At 44.5% G+C, this 25,999-nt stretch overlaps 1 protein-coding gene across 1 annotated transcript in view; it reads left to right on the forward strand.

Moving 5' to 3' along the window:
• VAV3 (vav guanine nucleotide exchange factor 3) overlaps window positions 1-25,999 on the forward strand; it is a 1,147,877-nt gene that overhangs the window by 1,118,335 nt on the left and 3,543 nt on the right. The gene's annotated exons all lie outside the window — the stretch shown is intronic.

Here is a 25,999-nt window from a genome sequence, read left to right on the forward strand (position 1 = left end):
TTCAGTGAAAGAATATATAGCTAATTTATGTAATAAGCATTTTGTAATTTTTATTTGAGGAGGAAAAAAAAGAAGAAAAAAATTATAGAAACGTAATACATGGATAGCAACACAGTAGAAGCCTTACAGAGTTGTAAAAAAAGGCATATATGCACATTCAAAGAAACGCTACAGGCAAGCCAATATAAAGTGGTATTCTTAAATAAATAATAGGAATTAGTAGCAAATTGGGTTCCACCTGCTCAGTCAAGTTGATGTTTCTCAACTGACTACAAGTTTTTCTGATGTTTACTGTGAGTGAGTCACACTACCTGAGTCTCATTCACAGGACTTGGACTGAGCATGTTAACCACCATGTGAGAAACCAGGACCTGTCTGCAGTGTCACCCCACTTTCTGCCCCCATTTTGACTGCTAGATGCTGGTTTTCTGACTCTGATTGTCTCCTGGCTCTGATTAAAAGTACATGATAATTTGGTATAATTATAATTGGTACTGACAACCAAGCTGCAAATCCCTAGTACATAGCAGGGCATGTAGTTCTAGATGCATAGGAGATTTAACATATTTAAGTGTGTTCTACTGTGGTGCCTGCTGTCATTTTAAAACCCAGCCCTGCCTTGCAGGCTGCTTTCAAACATAAATTAGCTGCAAATTCAACTTTGGAATTAAAGCTATGTCCAAAGTCTCAAACTTTCTTATGTTTACACATAAGTCACCCCTAAAGTCTTCCCTAGGTGTACCGAGGGTAGGGTTCCTTGTAACTATAAGCAGAGACATTATAAAAGCTGATTGATATGCCCGGGTGAGGTAAAAGCTGCCAATTTTGTTTTCCCAATTGTAGCACAATGGCGCTATAGGCTAACATGGAAATCCTTAAACAAAGTAGGTCGCACACTGCTCGTCATACCAGCAAATAGCCCCATAGAACTCTGGATAATGTAGTAGCAACGGTGAGTACGCCTATGCCACGAGTATGTCACTATAATGCCATCCCTGGACACGTGTTTCGAGGTAATTGCCTCTCGTCAGCAGGGAGCAGGTAGGTATGTGGGGTGCCAAGTAGACTGCCAAAATATTAAAGGTAAAATACCTCTCACGGCGCGCAGGTGCGGAACCAAGGCTCGTCAGCCCAAATCGCTCGAGGGAGCTTAAATACATAAACAAAGTAGGTCGCACACTGCTCGTCATACCAGCAAATAGCCCCATAGAACTCTGGATAATGTAGTAGCAACGGTGAGTACGCCTATGCCACGAGTATGTCACTATAATGCCATCCCTGGACACGTGTTTCAAGGTAATTGCCTCTCGTCAGCAGGGAGCAGGTAGGTATGTGGGGTGCCAAGTAGACTGCCAAAATATTAAAGGTAAAATACCTCTCACGGCGCGCAGGTGCGGAACCAAGGCTCGTCAGCCCAAATCGCTCGAGGGAGCTTAAATACATAAACAAAGTAGGTCGCACACTGCTCGTCATACCAGCAAATAGCCCCATAGAACTCTGGATAATGTAGTAGCAACGGTGAGTACGCCTATGCCACGAGTATGTCACTATAATGCCATCCCTGGACACGTGTTTCGAGGTAATTGCCTCTCGTCAGCAGGGAGCAGGTAGGTATGTGGGGTGCCAAGTAGACTGCCAAAATATTAAAGGTAAAATACCTCTCACGGCGCGCAGGTGCGGAACCAAGGCTCGTCAGCCCAAATCGCTCGAGGGAGCTTAAATACATAAACAAAGTAGGTCGCACACTGCTCGTCATACCAGCAAATAGCCCCATAGAACTCTGGATAATGTAGTAGCAACGGTGAGTACGCCTATGCCACGAGTATGTCACTGTAATGCCATCCCTGGACACGTGTTTCGAGGTAATTGCCTCTCGTCAGCAGGGAGCAGGTAGGTATGTGGGGTGCCAAGTAGACTGCCAAAATATTAAAGGTAAAATACCTCTCACGGCGCGCAGGTGCGGAACCAAGGCTCGTCAGCCCAAATCGCTCGAGGGAGCTTAAATACATAAACAAAGTAGGTCGCACACTGCTCGTCATACCAGCAAATAGCCCCATAGAACTCTGGATAATGTAGTAGCAACGGTGAGTACGCCTATGCCACGAGTATGTCACTATAATGCCATTTGTTTATGTAACATGGAAATCCTTTATTAAACTGTAACTATTGAAAGAAAGAAGCTAAACATATACTTCAAAGTATTAAAATACATCCATCAACTTGCCACTGTTAGATTTATCATAACTATCACAGAAAAGGAGTTGTAGAACTTTCTTTCCTGTACACCACACTCCAGTCTTCCAGCAGCCCTGCTCTGATTGTTCAGCCTCTGCCAGGCTGAGCCAAGCTGTCTTAATGGGGTTGGAAGTGGCCTGACTAGGTAGAATTTTTTTTTCCGCTCCTTTCTTCAATCTGCTTCATCGTGCATTAGAACAGATTGGTCAATAAACGCCATGAGGAACACAGACAAATACGTCTAGAGTAGAAGAGACCCATGGCACATCTCCTCTGTGATCCTGGGCAAATCACTTAATCCCCCGTGCCTAACAAAATGAATGAGTCTGTTTGTAACGCAACTGGTGCTCATGTGAAGCGCTCTGATGCCGTCTGGCCGAGTTAGCGTTATCTAACAAGCTTTTGCAATGTAATAGGTATCGCATTTACGCAAATTTAAGCTATTGGCATTGTAAATGACAATGCCTTTAATTCATGTTTTAAAAACAAAAATAAAAGGCATTGTTATTTGCAGTGTCAATAGCTCAAACTCACGTAAAGGCGAGACCTATTGCATTGCAAATGCTTGTTATAAATTGAAGTTGATTTTTTATTGTGTATTGTGTCTTACTTATTTAATGTATTGATGTTTTTAAATGCTTTATGCATCTGTCTCCTAAGTTAAGTGTGCCAGCTTGTTGCCAGCTACCAAGGGTTGAGCAAGGGAATAATTTATTGAGAGTATCACTGAACCTTTTATTGTGTTTATGGCCTTCTTACTAGTGGTAGGTCCCTGCTTATCACTACTAATAAACCACTTTCCATCACACTTGTGTCTGTTTTTTAAGATAAGTCTGCAGCTGTGCAGCTAGGATAAGAATCAGTGGGCTGGTTACAGGTGAATATATGAGCACACATGTGTGCAGGCTGCTTGTGTGAGACTATCTGGTATATGCTCACAGGTAGCCCATCACAGAAGGGAGTCTCCAGGAAATGGTACTGTCCTGGGGTAGGCTCTGTAATGTGAGTGGTCATTCATGGTGTAGGTATGTAGTTCTTGCTAGGCTTGTGGTGCTTTCACTGTGTTATGCATTATAGGTGAAATCTGCACTAAAATACAGTTTCGTTCCACTTAGGCTTGAAGGGTCCAGTCAGGGATCTATCTGGAGTTAAACATGTACCCTGGGTGTAGATTCACAGTTTCTAAAACTCTGTTTACACTTATTAAGACACTTTAAGATTTGTCATATTTCTCTGACTTAGCTCAGAACCTGATTCCAGCCCTTAGTCTCCCCATTTCGCCAAGTTATTTACTCTGCTCCCTAATAGAGGAATCGAAGGTCTCTCCCACATAAAGCAGTTAATAGTGCTTGACCCAGCTCCTGGGAAAGATAGGGGCGGGGAGGAAACCTCCATCTTATAATTCGTTTGTCACACTGCTCCTGGGCTGACACAGCCCAGGTTGACTGGAACAAAATAAAGAGGCCAAACCTCTGATGCCAACACTGAAAGGACACTCATTTGAAATTTTGGTGGGAAGGAATCAGGCTGCTGTGTCAGCTATAGGTGGAGTTGGGGCTCTCATTGGAGCTCTTTCCAAGGACAACTTGCAGTCACCATTCTGGATTGTTGCAGAATGCTGTGCAGAAGGGTTTGGACAGGGGTGGAGTAAATGTGTTGTATCGTAGAATTGGCCTGGATGCCTGGACTCTTGAACTTTCAACTCCAACTTAAAAGCCACTGCACAAGGGGGAGACTGTTGAGAAGACATCAGATCTGGGAGTGATGACGGCAAAAGAAAAGCCACCTGATGTTCTCCAAAGATTGACTTTGGGACTTTGGCTTCAGATAATCCCTAGGACTAGGATGGATGTCTCCAGGGCCAGTGGCACTGGTCCCCTTATGCCCTCTTAGGGACAGTAGGAGGAAAGAACCTGCAGTGGGACCGTTGATGGTACAGCTGAGACTTTTATGGACTGGGCCCTGACTCTGCTGACACACAGGTGCTCTTCAATAAGACAGATGGCCCTGGGGACTGTGGAGTGGTGCAGAGCAGATGTTCAGCTGACTACATGTGGAGGGGCTGTGGAAGATGCCCCCCAAGCAGAAGAAAGCACCAGGTACCCAGGCAGAAGACAAGTCTTGTGCATAGTGGCAGAAACCCCCCTCTTTTTAAAAGTTCCCTTTAGAAAGCAGGTAAGCCTGATAAAAATTCTCTTTGCAGCTAGGGGTGTCTACGAGTAGTAGAGTGAGCCAAAGGTCATCAAAATCGGTTGGATAGACTACAATAAATGGGCTTATGAAGTCTAGCTCCCTGGAATAAAAAAATTAGAAAATGAAGAGTATGCTGTTTTGATGCTAATTCCTCAGTTTCCCCAGAGAGGGCCAAGGTCTTGGAAGTTGGGCAACAAAATTGCTCTATTATTATTCAGCAGGATGGTGTGTGTGTGTGTGATGCCCCCTCACAAGTATACTTTTTGTCCCTGAGGACTCCCATCTCCCCTGGCATAAAATAGTGCATCCCCCAGGATCGAAGCAGTAACTTGGGGCAGTTTGTTGTTGGCCTCCTGTGTCAGGGGGAGGGGTCAGCAGGCATACTTGCCTACTACTACTATGCCAACTTCCAGCATTGTGAAGGAAGAGTGCCTTGTTTCTGCCTGCTAGCAGAAGTCAGAGAGGGTTTTGAGGTCCCTGCTCATGCAGGAGCCCAGAACAGTGTGGCCGACTGGACCAAGTGCACCGCACCCTGAGTGCATCACACTTAGGCAGCCAGCAGGAGCTGCAGGAGTCTTAGGGCTCTCCCAGTGGCCCACAACATTGCTAAGGTTGTGGGTGCCCTGGGTGGAACTGGATTTTCCAAAAACCAAGAAAATCCTTTGGCATGAAGCCACCATCAGGACAAAAACAAAGCAGCAAAGCTGTTCTTAAAATCTTCACCATTCCAGCAAAGAACACCCCATAATCCCACACAATGGGATTACATTTGCATATCTGTTCCTTGCTATGCTCCACTGAGGTGCCTCACCAAGGATGCTCCCAGTGTGTTTGGTGAGCTGCATGTAGAAGTACCTATTGAATGTTTTTTATTACTAGGCCAAGTCCACAGGAGCCTTAAAATGATGACTCCCGGAGTGGTTTTCATTGATTTTAAGCACTATTTTAGCTGTAGCTTTTGCTCTTGGCTCTGGAGTGCAGGAACCCCTTATGGTTGGTCCTATGACTGCAGTAGCCATGCAAACATATTGAAAGGAAGACCCTGGCACACCTGTTTCAAATTGAAATGCTTCATTTACAATGTTGATGTTGACAATCTAACGCTCACCATTGTGATGGATGCGGAGAGCAGGCTGGAGCCGCGGAAGCTTAGGGGCTTCCCCCTTGGTCCCAAATAATAGTGGTGTGGGTGCCCATGGTGGGCAACAGGCCCCTCACTTTGGTTGAGCCAAGCACAGAGATATAGGGTGCCCGGGGCTGAAATCGGCCTGACGAGGGTGCACCTTGAATATGGTGCCAGGGAATGGTGACCCTGGGACTTAAATTGACCAAGGAATGGGGACCGCTTGCCCCTTCAATTTAGTGCTCTGGCCCATGAAATGGGGTCCCTGGGCCATAGATTGGCATGGGGAATTGGGCCACTGGCCATCTCCACTTCAATATACTGTCGGGCCTTGAGGAATGGGGTTCTCAGGGGCAAAATCAGCCTGGAAAGGGTGGCCGCGTGCCCCCTCCCCCTTCAAAATTGTGCCAGGCCACAGGGGATAGGGTCCATATGGCAAAAATCAGCCGGGGGATGTGGGGTGCATGCCCTCTGCCTATAAAAAGATTAACTGGGCCCCAGGAATGGGGTCCCTGGGGCCAACATTGTCCCAGGAAGGGGGGTTGTGTGCCCCCTACCTCATGAAAATTGTGCCGGCCCTCGGGCATGTAGTTCCTGGGGCTGAAATTGCTCTGTTGAGGAGTGGCCACATGACCCCTCCCCAAACAAGCACACTATCAGTGACAACACTAACTTTGTTTACCTAAAAAAGCCCACAGAAATTCACCAGTTATAGTTAGCAGAGCTAACTATATCTGTGCCCCCGCCATGCACTGCTTATGACCTCATATTTGACATCATTTATAACATCACTGAGGACATCTCAAATGACATCATTGATGTTTTAGAGTTCCATACAAACATATTTTGAAAACAATATTTAGTAAACAGTATGACCTCCGAACTTGTCAATATTGAATTTGTAGCAACAGACCCCAGGATAAGATGACAAAATAAAACAAGAAAACTGGAAGAGGAGTGTTTGGATTAGGCATATAGTAATATGTCATCTGCATAGACTGTACATTTTATTTCTACATCCTTGTTTTATATAACAAATAAAAATGTTTGGTCTCCAAATGACCTCCAAAAATGGTTCTAGGTGTAATATGAAGAGTAATTCCCTGTTGGGTACCTCTGTTTTGCTGAAAGCAGAAATATTGTATTCCATTAACAAAAACAGAGGTTTTGAGAGCAGTATAAACATATTAATATCTTGTAAAATCTTGGACAAAAAGTATGCTCTTGGTTTTCAACATAAAATCCCAATTAACATATTTGAAAGCCTTCTCAGGATTGAATGTTTCAGCCACCAATAGCCAGTTTTTTGAATCACCATCACTTATATGCCAAGAAGCCCTGTAGCTATCTGTAATATAACTCCCTTTAACAAATCCAGATTGTTCGATGCCATTAAATCAGAAATATAGTCATTGATGCATAGTGTGATCTCAGTTCTATTCTGTTGTACAACCATTCTATCTATTTGTGTTAGGAGGCAAAGCCACTAGTACTGGGATGTTTGTGTTTAACAGAGCTGAACTGAGTAGGGGTAATCACAATGTTGCAAGGGTACTTCACTGGTGTAGGGTGACCCAGAATGTATCTTTTCTGTGACAGGAATGCCAGCCTTAGAATTACAGTCTGCAAGGACAGCAATAATATATTTGAGCAGAAGAGGATAATTGAGTCTGTGAGGATGACATAAATGAGTTGGTCTGAGAGTTGGGGATAAAGTGACCATTATACATTATTTTTTAGAGATTGCACTCGGTCCAGTGAGGTGAGGAGTGTCTGTTAATCAGGAAAAACATATTTGGGGATTCCTGCATGTGAGACAGTCAACTACCACAGCAAAACTCAATTTTGTTAGATAGAATAGTGAGAGAAACAGTTGCCTAGTTGGTGCTCATCATGGGTGCAGCTACAATTATGTGAGAGTGAGTGTGGGTGAGTGTAGAAAATGGTGAAGAGATATGGGAAAACCGTACTTAGGTCCATTGAAGGAGAATTGTATTGTAAGTGTAGAAGAGAGAGAACTTATCCTGCTCTGAAAGTATTATGAATGATAGCAGAGGAATTGTGAGAGGCCTTGAAGGAGTAAGGGAGGCTGCTAGGAGGACAGCCACAATTCTGAGTGAAGGTGGAAGATGTAAGGGGATGAGACAAATATATTTGATTAGATGTTATTGAACGATGTTGAGGGGAAAGATTGAATATTGATGAAGGACATTGACAAGAAGCTCCTAAGGTTCAGGCATTGAAGAAAAGAAACAGACTTGAGAATTTTTTTAATTTTGGGGTAGATTTGAGAAGAGGGATGTCATGACTCAGGGAAAGAGCTGTCGAGGTTTGGATTCTCTGCAAAGAAGAACATGGGAGAAAGGCAAACTGAGTTCACTAAGATTGTGGTAACTGTGGAGACTGGTTCATCGGAGGCTTGGCTGAGAGACAGGAGCCAGGTCTTATAGGTCATGCAAAGAAGGAGAGTCCACCAGGTTTGCATTAGGACTGCATCCCGGGTAACTTAGGCAGCTGGGTGGCAGTAGCAATTTGTCTCACACTTGTTAAGCTGAATGGTTCCCACTCGCTTAGTTCCATCATTTCACTGCAGATTTGTTTTGTTCTACTTTTGTCCTTCATGTTTCCTACTTGTTATGACTTTTATGCCTGAATACCAGCATTCAAGTTAACTTACACCTGCTGTGTGATATCCAATGCAACCACCACCCCTCAGCATCTACTGAGCTCTGAAAATATTGCTAGGTAGTTTGTAGGTTTGCTATTGATATTGGCTGATAGAGTATCAGTCAGACTTGTTGTAAGAATGGTGTGTGCTAATTCTTGAAGACTGACACAAAACATATAAATGCATGGGAGGCACAACATGTGGTTCAGTATATTCCCTCTCTCTTCTACCATCCCCATTTCCCCTATGTACAATTAAGTAGTTTGGAAATTCCTATTTCTTTGATTACTGTTCCTACTTGGTGGTGAGTGGTGGAATAGCATTTGAGTTGCCAACACCCACATAGCTACAAATGTAGTTGTGACAAGGGATAGGAAAGGGGATTTATTAGGAATTGTTAAAGCAAAACTGTGAGTGGTAGGAGAAGCGAGAATGAGAGCAGTGGGCAGAGTTGATAATGAAGAATCAGGAGTAGATCCAGGAGCCAGAATGCAGTAATTCAAGAAAGAAACCCATCCCATCAGAATGAGGGCTAGTGTAGCAAAGTGTTGGAGTTAGTGCAAATATGTGTTTCAAGATCATTTTAAAGTATGGAGGAATGTTTGAAAATAGACAATTCAATTTTTCCAAGTTCTTATCTAAGGCTTAAATCATAATTTTCCATTTATCATCAGAGATGGGTAAATACGCCTTGGTGAGTGAAGATGGGATGGTGGGGAGTTTCTCTCCATAAGGATTCTTGGACTTATGTTTGATGATCATAACCAAGAAAGTCGTGTATGAGGAAGTATGATGAAAGAACATGAGGTCTGTTTTTAGGCTGGTAAATTATAAGGTAGGAGTTTGGTCCTGATGTGAGTGAATTGCTAGATATGCAGCGAGAGGCATGATTGCAGAGTGTCTGTCAGGATCTGCACAAAAATGGAGGTAAGACCCTTGAGTAATCCATTATAAAGGATGGCATAGTAGTACTAGTTGATTAGTATATAGTTTTCTTTGGATCTTAAGGAAAAGTCCTAAGCACTTTCATAAAGGTGAGAGAGAAATCTAGATATTTGTAGGCTTTTAGATCCACTCAGAAGTTAAAGTATTGATCCTCCTATTTTAGTATTCTATAAATACACAATTAATTAGAGCATTGCTCCTCTGACCCTACTTTTCATTTATAAAATTAGTAGTAGGCATATTTATAATATTCTTAGTAAGAAAGTGCAGAGTTCCTCGTCTAATGCTAAAGAAGTATCCTCTAGGCCTATTTATCTTTGTATATTGGTGATAGGGTTTTTTCTATGGTGGTATAGGGGATCAAGTTTCCAGGGATAATGAATGCAGATACTTACCTGACATGGATCAGTCCTCCACTCAAGCTCCCTCGAGGAGATCATCTTGTGAGCCAAACTGATATTCCACGTAGGAGGGCTTCACATTAAATAATCTAGAAACCTCTCCTGGTAACAGCTAATCTCATCCGTTTTGACACTTGCTAAGAAATGTTGAAATTGTAAATATCTAAAAAGTCCACACAAGGAAGGGATAACTGTTGCTGCAAGATCTCATAGGATAAATGTATGCCACCTTGAAACATTTGTCTCAAAGTAAAGACTTTAGAGTCTTCTCAAATCTCAAGAAAGCTATCATGGATAAACAAAGGCATATTTGGATTAAAACCCAAATAGGTATATTGATTAGGGATAGTAAATTCAGGAAATGTTTTTTTAAGATAAGTCCAGATAAGATTAAATGCCCTCAAGGTCTTAAACCTAGCGCTCTTGAAATACAAAGTATCGATAATACCGGTGCAGGGTGCAATACAATCCACCCAGGGTAAATAATCTGAAAACATAAGCCCCAGAGTCCATGCTTCCCTGACAAAAGCTGAGTTAAGTTGTGACATAACAGTGGCCAGATAATAAACCCGTAACACTGATAGAGAGACCCCATCTCTATCCCAGGGTAACTGAAGGAACTGTATACCATGGGGTTTCTGGCAGCTCCAAATACATTTCTGCCAACAAGCTTCTATTTTATTGGAGAAGACCTAAGAAAGGTAAAGGGGTATGCACCTAAAGAGACAAGGATATCGGGCATGATGATCATTTTGATGAGGTTACACCTCATGATCAAACCCAGGTGCAATCTGTTCCATTTATTAAAAACCTCAATTGACTGTTTATGAAATTTACCTAAATTATACTCAATGATCCTCCATCTGTAAAGTCAGTTCTGCACCCAAGAATTTTGCCGAATGCACCCACCTTTTATCTTGGGCAGGAGCTGTGACATTCGTCAAGACCTGTGTTTCATCGTGGTTGAGCTTGTATCAAGAGAGATGACCAAATTATCTTGCACCCGAATCTGCCGAAGCAACTGGAGTAGGAGATAAAATTGCCACATCATCTACGTGAGCGAGAACTTTCAACTCAAGACGATGTAGGTGCAATTGACTGATTGCTTCAGACGACTTGTGAGCTTGGATATAAGGCTCAATATATAGTGCAAAAAGGTGAGGTTAGAATGGGCACTCCTGCTGAGTACCTCTGGTGATTTAGACGGGATGCAGGAGGGTACCAGCACAGAGAACTCTATTCTTCAGACCGACATAGAGTGGCTGAACGCAAGATATAAACTGAGGGTGATAAAAATGGCCAGACAACCACATCAAATGGCTTTTCGGCTCCTACCATTATCATTCCAACGGGCGCCCCATCAACCACAGCTTCCTCCAGCAAGGTTTTTGCTGTGTTAACATGTGAGTTCGTATCGCGTCCATGTACCAACTCATGCTGGTTCCGATCAACCAAACTAGAAATCACCATGAATAGCATGTTGGCCAAAATCCAGGTATACATCTTGGAGTCAGCGTTGCTCTAGAATATCAGACGATAGGAGTCTTTATCCTTGAACTTAAAGGAGGGTAGCCAACCCATCTCCTCATTATTTTTGAAGCTTAACAATTGCTTCGCCCAAATACTTTTAATAGCCGTATCCCAAATACAGTTCCAACGGGCAGCTTGCAAGGTAGTGAGTTGCTCTGAAAATGATATAATTCTCAGCTGATTTTGGTCAATTATACTCTATCCCAGACTTTGCTTGGTAAAACTAAAAGAAGAGTGCACTCCAGCCTGCCTGGCATCTAATCATTTTCTGGCATCTAATTCTTTCTGTTGATATGCAGTGACATTTTGTGTATGCCTCCTACAGAATGCCTTGAGTGCATCCCATACAAAGATAGCAGCAGAGGAGCCAACATTAACCTCTAAGTAGTCCCTCAGATGATAATTTATCTAGCGAATATATTTGTCATTGAGAAGCAGCCTCTGCTCAAAAGTCCAACCTCATAACTTAAATGTTTGTGGAGAACCTCCAGCTCGAATGAACAAAGATAATGAGTTATGGTCCGATATTCTCGGATTAACTCAAATATTAAGATACGGTAAAACAAAGTAGCTAGCGAGAAACATGTTGATCCATGAAAGCATATATGGGGAGCAGAATAAAAAGTTAATCTGAGTTCACTTGGTCTTCAGTGACTCCAAGCATCAACCAGAACCTAGGAAGTCATTAGTTGTTTTAGACCATCTCTAAGATGCTCCCCCCCCCAATTGACCAAATTCGACGTGCCCCGGTACGTGGAGTCTATTTGCGGGCGTACTGTGACATTGAAGTCACTACAGATAATCAGGGACTCTGAACAGAGATGGAGTTCAGCCAACAGAGAATCAAAAATCTTCGTGTCATCCTCGTTTGGACCATAGAGTGAACATATGGTAAATTGGATATCCTCCCTAAGGATCGTCCACTCAAGTCAGATTTTTGTCTCAACATAACCCATTTATCATCCTGAACAAGAAGGCAAATCCCATGTGGGCTGAAGTGAAGCAAGAAGTACATAGAACTCTGTAGCCCAACTCCTTCTACAGCGAAGTTTGTTCCTGGGAAAGGCATGTCTCCTGAAGGCATACAATATGTGGTCTCTAGGTGTATAATTCTTCCCCTATTATCCTGCGCTTATGCAATGCCTTAATGCCATTAATATACCATAAAAGAATATAGAAGCGCTGGGCATGCCCCCTATCACAGTTAGCCATTGTCATAGCATATCCTGAGACACTGCAAACGATTGCCCTGAACCGGTCTCAAGTTCACTTAATCCAATTTTTTCTCCAATTTTAACCCAAAGCCCTCCCACCCTCACGCGTGATATTGATACACCAGCCCATGTTAGAACTTTGATCCCAACCATTCCCCGGACAACCCCACCCATGAAGACACCCGACCCACCAAATATGAGCCCAGAAAATGGAGCCATCACTCCCGATCTACAGCCGGCTAGGTTATTCCAGAACACAGATGGCCACAGAGACCGACCGTTCCAAGGTGCACCAATAACAGTAAGAAAAAAAGGAAACAATTCGAGAGCAAGAGACCCAGTAGTCAGTAAAGAAAAGCAAGAGCAAAAAAAAAGATACAATGATGTACCCTCACATACATTGCAAACATGGAGACAATATTAGATTCAGGAATAAAGGACGCGGAAACCCCAAATGTCAAAGCACGGAGCTGACCTCATAAGTGGCACTTAAATTAAATAAGGCTCGCAGGAGTGGCAAGTTATTTCACAGACTGCCACTTATGTAGCAGCTCAGTGACCTTTGCCGCATCACAACAAAAATACAGTTATCCTTCATATTTTATCTGCAGTGTAGCTGGTATCATAAGAGAAACTGTTGCTCTGGTATTTTGTAGGCCAGGGATATTTTCACAAAGCTGCCACTCACCCACCACTGTTGAACACAAAATTAAACGCCGAAGACTTTGATTGGTGACTTGGGAGAAGCTGGATGTCATAACTTGACATATGGAATTTGATAAAAATCTGATAAATGTACATGTGTAAATAAATCCCTTGCAGGCACTCTTTTACTATATTAGAAATTATAACAAGCATTGGAAAAGCAAATAGGTTAATGTGTTAATGCACGCTGCATTAGCACATTAGAATGAGAGGGATAGGCTAGCTCCCACAGGGGAGGGAGCTTGCAGGAGAAGATAGAGAGGATTTGAGTTGGAAAGTAGTCCCTCCTGAAATTCAGTGCAAGCACTGGAGTGGAGAAAGAAAAGATAAACCAAAGAGCCAATAGCATTAGGCGAGATGTAGATAATCCACTGGGTTTAGTGAAGACGAGGTTGACAAAGTTTCAAACAAATACCTGAAATGTGCTGTTCGAAGGAAACCAAAAGTGGAGATCGGTGGAGCCAAAGATCATTCTATTTATTTTGTAAGCAAAAGGTCTCTTTGACAGTTGTGCTGTCAAAACACAGATTTTAAAACCACATCGTTTGTATCTCAAAAATCTGTGAAGTTTGTTATTCGTAGAAGATTTCAGGCTCCTTTCAGCATTAAGCGCAAATAATAATTCGCAGCTCCTTTATATTTGCTAACCAATCACTTTTTTCCAGAGGTTAGTCTGAAACAGAGCTATTCAGTGGGAGGCACTTGCTTGAGAGGGGTATTAATAAATGATGAGCGTGATCCTTTTAAAGCCGGAGCTCTGGTCTTGTCTTTTTCCCACCTACACCAGATCACCACCGAGCACCATAGTCCTATCTGCTGCTCAGTCTTTCACAATACTGTCTGCTGCCTCTGTTTTGAACTGCTACTCCACAACTTGTCTAAAGCCTCAGAAAACTGCCTAACTGAAGCACAACCTTGTGTGGTGGACGTGACAAGAGAAAGGGCAGGGGCCGTCGTAAGGGCGTGTGCGTCTCACAGGGAATTGGACACACACCAGGCAGCGTGGAAGCCTCTAACAGACCTTTGCATCAATACAGCTTCCATCCTACTGGCTATGGGACATTAGGCAGAGCCGCTTCCCCTCATTCTGAGCAGCAGCTCTCGCCCTAACTAACGTTGAAGGTTCTGGAAAACGCATAAAGGCAGATGTCAGAAGAGGAGATTCTTAAAGATGTGGATTATGGAGAACACCAATTAGTCTGCATGTGTGTTTTGTATGATTGCGTGGATAAAGTATCATTTCCATAAATGCAAATGAATTCGCACAGCAGTCACCACAAAAAATATGGCCAGGGGTGAATTCTCGCTGTTCACACAACTAAGATTTTTTAAAACAACATTAATGTTTAACTGTTGTTAATATCAACAGTTTATGTTTATTTGTGGAGCAGCATCGTATCAAACAATACATTGTTTTGACGCCATCAAAGGTTACATTGTGGTATAAAATTCAAAATGTACAGGCTTGTGTTACAGAATAGAAAATACACCGCCCGCTATTCATCGTGATAGATCTGTCCATAAATCCTTCGGATTTATATTAGACATAACATGACTGCATCAAATATGAGGACACGGCAGCAGGCAAATGATGGCTGCTTAAATATTTACAACAGTATATTACTTGAAATGTTCAGGCATATGGAATCCATCCTACAAGAGAGCCCCGTTTCCACATTATGCACTTCAAGTAGGTAATGTGCTATGAGTGAATCAATAATAACAGTCCATTGTCCATCTTCCTAAGAGAAACCTAAAGCAAGTGCTACTTTTGATCAGACATCACACAGGAGGAGACGCAACTTTCAGAAATATTGTAGCTCTTTTTGAGTCAGGGGAAATTCAAGCATTTGTGGACTGTCCTAATTTGAGTGAGTTGTTTTACCTCTCTTGAGCTGCGTACAATAGCATGTAAGGTGAGTTGTTTTTCTGTTAGATCCTATTGGATCTTATTAGATCAGTCCTAATGAAACGGCAGTGAAATGCTCCGATTCTCTACCCCACAGTCCATTGTTCTTTGTGGCTACGATCACTCACATTTTATATGCATTTTCGCTGTCTTGTTACTGTGGCCCGTTTGAAACGAGATCTCTTTTTTATAGGAATTATTTCCTTACATTTCTGCCGGTAACTTCTTGCTGATGTTAGTTTGAATAATACAATTAGGTGCTGAACTCATTTCTTTTGAGATTTAGATGTTTGCTCTGCCTTTTGGGAAACCTAATACCAACTATGAGAAAATAGGTAATTTTTTTAGGGGGATGTGCGTCCTACTGCCAGAACCCCTTTCAGAGTGCCACAAGGCAAGCAGGAACTAATGTGCCCAAACGTGGGTTGAGGCCTTTTACTCCTGATGTCCTGAAGCCTGATTTATTATGGGCTCTTAGCAACTGGTCCAAGTACCCCTTCAGCACTTAACTCTCATTGGTAGTTCTAGCTTCTCGTGGGAAGGTAGGTGCATGGTGTACACAGACTCGCAACTCAAAATATGGTCAGCCACGCCAGTAAATGAATGTCTAGCCAGATACTTGTTTTTATGGAAAAGTGGTATCTATATACCAACACAAAGTGAAATGTGGCACACAACACATAAAACATACGGTCTTTGTAAGGCTGGGACTCTAGTGTTGTCCAGGTAAGTACCTGAGTCCCACTTTCCTGTTTAAGGACTGTGGCTATTGCCTATTCATCTGATGCGACATTTACGCTGGGCTCCACTAGTAAGTTATAGAAGTTCCACCATGGCTTCACTAAAGTCAAAGTATCTCAGCACTGTAGCACTTTCAATCAGAGCAAGTTCTCCCAGAGGCTCGGTGGCTCAACAATTAGTCTTACCCACTCTTGCTGGTGCTGTGATTCAGAAGGCTCAGGCATAGGTCAGTGGCCCAGCAGTGAGCAGGATTCTGAATGATGCGCTCAAGGCGGCAGACATCCAAGGCGCTCCTTCGGTCATGCTATAAGTCCTTCCTGAGTCCGGTGCCAGGTCTCAGATGCTTCTGTGTTTAAGTTAGTGAATTGATGGTCTGCTTCCACAGGTCGCAACCCACTTTGCTTCACCTTTGCAAGCTGACCAATGGCGATGGCCCTTCATCATCACCACAACCCCTACCTGGCACATAGGGGTGGTCACCAACAGCACACACAGTGGAACGGTCCTGCCGGGTCACAACACTGCAGAGGGCAACAGCCCTCTTTTTGCCACAGCAGTGCACCAAGGCAATGGTTCATAATCTTCACTGCAGCACCCACTTGGCACACCGGTTCATGAACTGCTGCACTCTGGCAACAGTCACTCTGGGTCACAATCCTGCACATGGAGATGGTCCTCTTTTTTGCCTAAGCAATGCACCAGGGTGATGACACTTAGTCATAGTTATGTCCCCCACCAGGCATACAAGGATTGCGAAAGCAGCACTCGGTGGATTGCCCGATTGGTGCAGTGATCCGTAATCTTCTTTATGCCCCCACCTTGCACACTGAGGCATGAACAGCAGAACTTAGGGCGGACAGCCCAATCAATGAAAAGTTATTGATGTAGCCTTGAATCTCACACCCTGCTTCAATGATCCAATTGACAGGATCTCTGCTGGACCTCAATCCCTCCAGGCACTCTTTTCCTCTTCACAGGGCCCTCTAGTTTAGGCAGGTAGACAGATGCTGAGCGGGTCCAGGGTAAGTGGTCTTGATTCAAGGCAAGTTGTCTTGATTCTCGTGAGTAACGTCCCGTCTTCCCGCAGGGAGAGTAGCAGCCCTGAGTCCCCAATGGGTGAGGTCATTTGTTCCTAAACAGTTATGCTCTTCCTGACCCTAAAATAAGGTCCGGCTGTGATAATATACAACAAGGCTGGCTGGGAGAACATTCTGACCCAGACCTGGTCGAGGCACTACCCCCAGGATACAGAGTACAGCATAAAGATCGACCAGGAAGAATAGGAGGAGGGATTGCAATTATTTATAGGGAGAACATAAGCTGCCGTTTACAGAATACGAATATTCAGGGATGTGAGAGCACTCACTTTACTCTCCACCCCTCAGATGAGAGCTCACTAACAGGGCTACTGATCTACCGACCACCAGGCCCTCTTGGTTCGTTTCAGGAAAGCCTGTTGGAGGCAGTGATAGGTGGGGTCTGTACGGCTAAGAATTTCCTGCTATTGGGAGATTTCAATATCCACTTTAACAAGCCTGAGGATAGATCAGCGAAAGATCTAGAAAATGACCTAGAGAGTTATGACCTCAATCTGAGGGTGCGGAGTTCCACGCACAAGTCAGGAAACACTCTTGATCCCATCTTTACTAATGTCGAGACCATAACGGTCACGGAGCCTTATCGTGTCCCTTGGTCGGATCATTCGGTGATTCCTTTCTATTGGAGAATACCCAGAATAAGTACCTCTACTTCCTCAGATAGAGTGTTAATAAGACCGTGGTCTAAACTTGATGTGGACAACTGGAGGGGACTATTAGAAAGCAGCAAGCCTCCGGACAACCCCAATGTGGAGGCGGCTGCCAACAACTTTAATCAATGGATTACCCAATCCTTGGACAAACTTATATCTAAAAAACCCTCAACTATCAGGAAGGGAGAGCTGAAACACCCATGGTTCACCTCAGAATTAAGGCTGCTAAAACAAGAATGCAAAAGGGCAGAACGCCATTGGAGGAAGGACTTTAGTACTGATAGGAAGTTCAGTTATAAAATCCTACTGAAGAAATACAAAAATGCTCTTATCACTACTAAAACGGCTTTCTTCGCGAACAAGATCGAATCCGCCGCTAATGCCCCCAGGGAAATGTTTAAGATCATGAAGCTCCTTAATAAAATCCCGGATCCTCCTGTAAGAGCAGGTGAGCTGAATACAAGATGCGAGGATATGGCAAACTATTTTCAGACTAAAATAGATAAAATTCTGGAGACGATCCCGGTGGCAGACTCTATTGTATGCCACAGGGTGCCTCCCTGGGAGGAAAGAAGGGAATGTCCAACACTCTCAGAGTTTGCCCCCCTTACGGAAGAGCTTCTTCCCTCTTTGATGGGGAGCATAAAAAGTGGATCGCCACGAGATCCAGCCCCTATGAAAATTCTCAATCAGGCACTCCCTGCCATTAGTGAACAGGTAATCAAGATGGTTAACACCTCTCTGGATTCAGCTACGGTTCCCAAGGCATGGAAAGTGGCCATGGTCAGATCTCTGATTAAAAAACCGAACCTCGACCCGGAAGACTTGGCTAATTATCGCCCGGTATCTCTGCTACCTGGGATGGGGAAGTTAATCGAGAAACTGACAAACATCCAATTAGCTGCATTTTTGGAGAAACATAATCTCCTCCATCCATCCCAGACAGGATTCAGAAGGGGACAAGGCACTGAAACAGCATTGTTGAAGGTGGTGGAAGAGGCCAGAAGGATTTTGGACGCAGGTGGCAGCGCGGCCATTATCCTTCTGGACCTCAGCGCCGCCTTCGACACAGTTAACCACCATCTGCTGCTGATTCGACTCCGGAATCTTGGGATAACCGGAAAAGCCTTGAAGTGGCTTAGATCCTTTCTGGAAGATAGATACTTCCAGGTGTTTGAGGGCAATTGCTGCTCTCGCTTGCTACCGTTACAGTGTGGGGTACCACAGGGCTCATCCCTCAGCCCCACACTGTTTAATGTATACATGGCCCCGTTGGCAGAACTGGTTGCCCCGTTTGGCATCCAGCTAATAAGTTATGCAGATGATACCCAGCTGGTGTTTTCTCTGCAACAAATAGAGTCCCCGCCGAACAACCTGGCTAATTGTCTGGAGACGGTGGTAAATTGGATGAATCTATCTCAATTGAGACTCAACGGAGGAAAAACGGAGCTGATGCTCTTAGGCAGACAGGATATTCCCGACCATCTTGCCTGGCCTGCCAGTATGGGTGCCATACCATCGCCTAAGACAGAAATAAAGAGCCTAGGCTTTTGGCTTGATAATGTCTTATCTTTTGAGAATCAAGCCAGAAAGACGTCTGCAGTTTGTCATGGGATACTGAAATCCCTGCGCAAAATCCTGCCCCAGCTCCCAGAAACAGCAAGGAAGACCGTTGTCCAGGCGTTGGTCTTATCACGAATTGATTATGGGAATGCCATATATCTTGGGGCCCCTACTTCCACTCTTAAAACCTTGCAAGTGGCCCAGAATCATGCTGCCAGGATTTTAACGGGCACTAGTAGGTATATGTCGGCGAAGCCAGCCTTAAGATCGCTTCACTGGCTCCCGGTGAAGGAGCGGGTGCGATTTAAATCGCTCTGCATCACACATAAGATCCTACATAGAGAAGGTCCTTCCATATTGGAAAACATGATAAGTTCTTACAGGCCCCAACGCAATCTTCGCTCGAGCGAAGATAATCTGGCAGTTATCCCTAGGATAAAACGAGCCCGTTCAGGCGGCCGACTCTTCTCTCTGCAAGCAGCAAGAGAATGGAATTCCCTCCCGGGTTATTTGAGACTGGAACATACCTTCCTTAAGTTTAGGAAGCAACTCAAAACCTTTTTATTCCCCAGAATTTAATGCAGTAAAATAATGTGATGTGAACTTACCCTAGGCTCACTTCTGTACCATAAGCGCTGGGATGCCTACGGGTAGCCATGCGCTATACAAGTGATTTTTACAATTACAATTACAATTACAAGGACCCTTTTGTCTGAATTGTACGCAACAGGCCGAAGCCATGCTGAGCTTCTCTAAGTTCTTGTACAGCTACAGCTACAGTTTGATATTATTGGGAGGCTCAAGCTCCCCTTTATATACTGTATTCCAGACAGATATGTAATTTAGTGCCTTAGTCTTTTAAGTTCATTATGTGGGGGCTGCCCACTTTGAACTGCCCACTCCTCTGTCCTGTCCTTTGTCCACGAATCGGTCTGTCACAGCATGAGGGACTCCAAATTTGATAGCCCTACAACACAGACCATGGAAGTGACTAGAGGAACACACCTACAGCACACCTGAATGTGAGCCTCAGTGATGTATACCTATCAAAATGTCACCAAGGTTCCCAGACCTGCTCTTTATGATTTCCTTATCAGCCCCATCTCTTTCCTGAGATGTGCCCAGGCCCCACTGACCAGTCCACCTTTTTAGAATCAAAAAACCCTCCTGATGGGTGCAAGAAAGCCGGGCTGTCCTTCCTACTCTGTGATTCCCACCTAACTCACAGGAAAGCAGGCAATCCACAAATCTGTCTGGGATAGCTCCTCCACCTCCACATGCCTTTCCAAGGCCCTAGGATTCCACAGTGGAACCCACAGGCCTCCATGATATGTCACAGATACAGCCACACTGTTAGAAATGGGACTTCTGGTTGGCTAGGGCTTGCGCCTAAGCCAGGCAGAAACCACCACTCTAGTCAGGGCAAGGTAGTTACACGCTGAAGATAACCCCTGCTCACCCCCTTGGTAGCTTGGCATGAGCAGTCAGGCTTATCCCAGAGGCAATGTGTAATGCGTTTGCGCAACACACACAGCAGCAACACACTAGGCACACTGGAAAAGAAATTCCACACAAGGTTATATAAAAATAGCCTTGGTATTATCCAAAACACATTAGAATCATAATCACACATATACACTGTGCCAACTGGCACTAGGCAATATTCACAGGGGATTATATACAGGACCAGGCCAATCTGACTTCGGTCAGAACCATCAGAATGCAGGTAGTAAATATACAGCACAACCAGTAACTACTGGTACAATAATGACCTCAGCATCATCACATTAGACATAAAACACATTAGGCCCAAACCTCATTAGCACAAACACATTACGCAATAGGCATCATCCTAAAACATCATAGCATGACATTAGGCATCACAAGCATAAACACATTATGCAATAAAATGTATTAGATTAGGCATGATCAGCAACATAAACACTTTATGTCATAGACATCACATGAATCACATTAGATCAGGCATCAAAATCATAAACATAATCATTAGACATGTACCATATTACGAATAAACCTATTATGCCTAAACACAGAACTGACCCCAGGTCAATTGTCTTTCATTGGGGCTCAAATGCCCCATGTCCAAAATGTCAGGGCTTCTAGTGGGGCCTTCCAAATGACCCCCTGGCTGCCTCAGCAGCGAAACCAAAGTGCACAAATGTGCTGGGGCGTGGGGTGCAACTCACCCCTTCCTTAACACAGGAAATGGCCCCCAAACATTGTAGCTGCCTGCGCTCTCGCAAAGCAACTGGGATTGGCACAAAGAAGGACTGGCACCACCATGCCTTCTGGGTCCCCACTGGGACTCAACAATAAAATGGCCCCCACGTTGCAGCTGCCTCCAACGGCAGCGCAGCTGTGACGAATTAGGCACCACAGTGCCTTGGCAGCCCCAATACGGGACTCAGCTAGTTCAAAGGGGTGGGCCTCCGTTGCAGCTGCCCACGCTTTCGCGGTGCAGCTGGGACAAGTAGCACAAGCACTGGATCAAGCACGATGCCCAATGAGTAACTCACTCACCGGGACTCTCCTTGGACTGCTCCGGTATCCTTCTCTCGGTCACCGGCGATCTCTGCGGCCTTCCTCCCCTACTGCAAGGTGGGGGAAGGCTGAAGCGCAGCAAATGGAGCCCACGAGGCTCCGTCGCCTCTCGCTCCTCTTTGGCCGGAAGATCAACGGCGTCTCACTCCTGCGGCCCAGCCCACAACAAGACAAGTTGCCTGTCTTCCGTGGGCCGCTGGCCGCGGTGGTAAATCAACACAAGCCCATGATAGGGCTCACTTCGGGGGACATGAACCGGTGGGGTAGGCTCCCGCTCTTGTTTCAAAAGTATTCCAATGCGGGGTGGGCTCCCGCCGATGAACACAACATGCGGGGTGGGCTCCCACTCCTCCAAATCAGCATAAGGTGGGGTGGAATCCCGCTCACCATTGGCACTGGCAGGGCGGGGTGGGCTCCCGCTTTGCCACAAAAACACCCACAAAACACAACCGAATATGCATAAACGCGGGGTGGGCTCCTGCTATAAAATAAGCAGAAATGGGGAAGAATCCCCACGTTGGGATGCCCTCTAAATAGGTTGCAGCTCCGCACTGCGAAACCCCAGCACTCTCCCCGTCCTGGGAGAGATATTTTAGCGCACACAGGGCGCTCAGGTCTAAAGTTCCAGGGGGCAAAAGGCTGGGCCCAGGCAGGCCAGCACATAGGGCCCTCCAGTAGGGAGGCAGTGCCTCGTGGCAGTTCCTCCTGGGCTCAGCAGCCGCAAGTCGCCTGGAAGCACAAAAGAACCACCCTTCATGGGGTCACAGCCCCTATATTTATATCACATTCTCTTTGTCTGCCCCGGCACAGGGCTTGGGGGGGAACCATTCTAAACTGGTTCTGGGGGGTTTTGGAGCACTTTCTTTAGAAGGCTCCTCTTCCCCTTTGTCAGGTGGGGGCTCGTCATCAGACACACCACAGGGGGGTGAGCCAGCATTCACCTAGGCAGGCACAGACTTATTCAGGGTCAGGGGACTACTCCTTCCACTACTACAAATGCAGATGCCCTATTCAGCCTAGCGCTGACTCACCCTGCCCCTCCTGGAGCCACACACACCTCACCTTTAAAGTTTTGAGGCAAAAAAATCCAACAAAAAGTAAAATGTCAACCAGAAATAATTGTTCACTATTGACTGTAATGTAGGTGCAGTTCAGGCCAACCGTGATAGAGTCGACGTTGGACATTCCAAGCAGGTCGTTCTGATCAAATTTTTACCTTCTGACTTTTTTGTGGATGTCAAAACTTTCAAGCAGGCGAATGTTGAAATATGTATCTTATGAAGTCCCTTACAATCCGGAGAGTCATTGGATGAGTTCCACTGAGGCTGATGGTTTTGGCAAGAAAGCCACGAGTGGGAAAATTCAACTTTCGCTGTCAATGAAGTCCTCTCGTAAGGCAGATACTTTTCATGCCTTCGCCCATTCATGCTTTCTACCTTCGGACAATTTCCAAAGTTTTCAGACTTTTTTGGTTAGCTCCTCTTTACCACTTCTAAGGCTCCCAGGATCTCAGGGACATATCTTAAGGGGCAGGGCACAGTCCAACAGAGGGCATATCAAGGTCCAGTTCAGGTCCAATTCCAACTGGTTCACGGGTCACTGCATGAAAAAGCCTCTTGCAGCTTGTTATCTTCCTGTAGCCACACAGGAGTCCAGCTAACTGATATTTGGAGTCCCCTTCTTAGTCCTGGCTGCAGTTGTAGCAAGCCCATCACTGCAGGCCTCTTTCCATGCTACAGAAAGCAGATCCAGTCTTCTTCTGTTCTACCACAGGACTAAAACATGTTCCATGGAGTTGGAAGGAGGTGCTACTTTTTTTCAACTAACTAGCCAGGGGGTGGATTTTGCTCCTGGACAGTCCCTGACAAATGAGTAAAAAGTTTACAAGTTCAAACCTTTCCACTTTTGCAGTACATCCTGTTTCTCTCAGTGCAAACTATTAGACAGTGCTACATTTTCATTAAAATCCAACATGGCAAGGTCTTTCCGCTCCTGGAGTCAACTGGTGGCATACCCAGGTGTGGGTTTAAGGTGATGAGCAGTTCCGTCCCACTCAACACCCTAAACTGGTTCTGTAGCCAGCTCTTCCCTCCTTTGAAAGTAAACCAAGGAGACTAAAGTGTGTTTTGGGATCAAAAGCATCCAACCCTTCAGGCATCCCTTATCACTAAACTATACAAGAACAGGTCTTCCCCCTGGTTAAGTTAGTGAATTTCATGGACACTCGTAAACTTCCCTGCTTAGGTTTCGCTGGGTCACATTGCTCGTCCGAGCCATCCTGCCAGGTCCAAGCCACTGTCTCTGCTCTGAGAGCTAGAGTTCCCGCCTCAATTAAAGCCATGTTGATAAGCCAGTTACAGGCAGGTCAAGCTATTTAGCACAAAGGGGCTTCAGACAGAGAAAGTATAACTTTTAAAAAGTTACTTATATTATATATTTATTATAAATTCAACCAACCATTGAACTAGATTTTTAATAAATATTAAAACCTGTGGTGGGACTGTCTTTGTAGCTTATTCTACACCACATATGTAGAATTAACATAATAACTGTACTTTGTTTTTACTTCATAGGCCAGGCTGCAGCTCTAGCAGTGAAAATATTTTTTGGGTGCCTGTCACTGTAGTAACATGTAACCATTAAATGTGTATATGTTTCATTTTTAAATGCAGAGTACCCTACATTGTGGGCTACAATGCCCAATTAAGGATGATTTAGTTGGGTTTCACTTTTGTCAAATGCTTTATTTTGACAGGTCTCCTGTCAGGTGTAAACGCTGCAGGAGACAAGCTACGCATGTAGGCCTGAAGCCATGTTTTCCTTGGCAGCCTGGTGAATGGCACACTAGATGATGTAGTCAATAGGTGACATTTAATTTTGTATTCTACTGGTGTATTTTCTTACAACATATATCGCCTTACTAGAAAGTTAAATTCAAATGGAGATTGCCCAATTTTCCCATGTTTGATGGGTCAGAGCACATTCACTGGGTCTAGGCAGCTGCACCCTAGTGTGCAGGGATTAAATACCAGCAGCATCCGTCCACAAAAAATGGGAATGACAATCCAAAAAGTGGCACCTTTTCACATTAATGTTGATGAGATTTGTGTTTTGGGTATAGTTTAAACAAGGTTAGGTTGTTGCCTGTTACCTGTTGATTTGCACAAGTAACCCATACTTAAAAGGAGGTCTTGATGGGACAACTGATGACTTTGAAAGTATGTTCTGCTTGCAGTGTTCATTAGTCGATAGTCTACTTGTTTCCAAGGACCTCAATGAGAGCTGTTGTGAAATAACATGACATTTGCTAAAAATGGTTAGATGTTGCATTGGCCTATACCATCGGTCTCCCTCCTCTTTTAAGAGAAGAGTGAAAGGAATCTTCCCCTGCTGTCAGAGAAAAAGACTTTATGCAATAGCCTTCAGAAGGAATGAAGGCATCACGTATGCCCTGCTTTAAGTCATTCTTATTGATGTTTCTCCTATCCAGAACACCATGGAATTCATGGCATTTCCAGGCTGGAAATGCCCACGGGTGGGTTCTGCATGCTGGAGAAAATGTCTCAGAATGTAGGGGCATTAGGTCTGTTTTTTCCGAGGGCAGACCAGGCATGATGTCAGTCTGTTTTCTAAACCGATCTCACCAAGAAGACCCACCATCCCTATTTTTTTTTACCTCAAAGCATCTCCCATCATGGAGGTGAGAGGCATTTTTGCAGGAAAATCCATCAGCCCATCATCAAACCCTTGACTTGGCAGGTCAGTCATGGCTGGGGCTGCGGAGTTTGCATGTATTCTCTTTATGGTGTTCTATGTAGTTTCTTTGTTGTAGGAACCCCTATTTCTGAATGGATTACAGCTCATCGTGCTATCATGTAGACTTCAGTAGCATTCTGATGTTATGCGTAGAGCCTCAGTGCCTCTGGCTAGATTTCCACTTACGGTATAAATACATGGCTGTATTTAAGACATCTGTGAATGTATGAACGAAGCAAACTTGTAGAGCACGTAGCTACTCCCACAGGAGTGTCCCAGCACTAAAGGTCAAGTTCCCAGAAGGAGACACATTAAAAGCTGAAAGAAACAAGAACCACGTATCTGAGAAGCCATGTTTTTAGATTGTTTCGAAACAGAAGTTCTGTAATAGATAGCTTCAGTTGAAGTGGGAGAGAATGCCACCGCTTAGATGTGAGGAAACTGAAAGATCTCCCCCCTAGGCGAACTGTCTTCACTTCAGGAATTTGCTCTAGCAGCGCATCAGAAGACCTTAGGCATCTCGAAGGAGAGTATGATGTGATAAATGGGTGCAGGAACGTCTCACCTTCTTTCTGATCATTTTTTAACCAAAAAAGGGCCTTGAAAGCTAGTCATTTCTTCACTGGGAGCCAATGAATTCTGAGAAGTGCCTAGCCCATAGAAGCTAATTTCAGTAGATTTGATAAAAGATGGGCTGACGAGTT

The sequence above is a fragment of the Triturus cristatus genome, chromosome 4_2 (genome assembly GCF_964204655.1).
Source record: "Triturus cristatus chromosome 4_2, aTriCri1.1, whole genome shotgun sequence".
Classification (NCBI taxonomy): domain Eukaryota; kingdom Metazoa; phylum Chordata; class Amphibia; order Caudata; family Salamandridae; genus Triturus; species Triturus cristatus.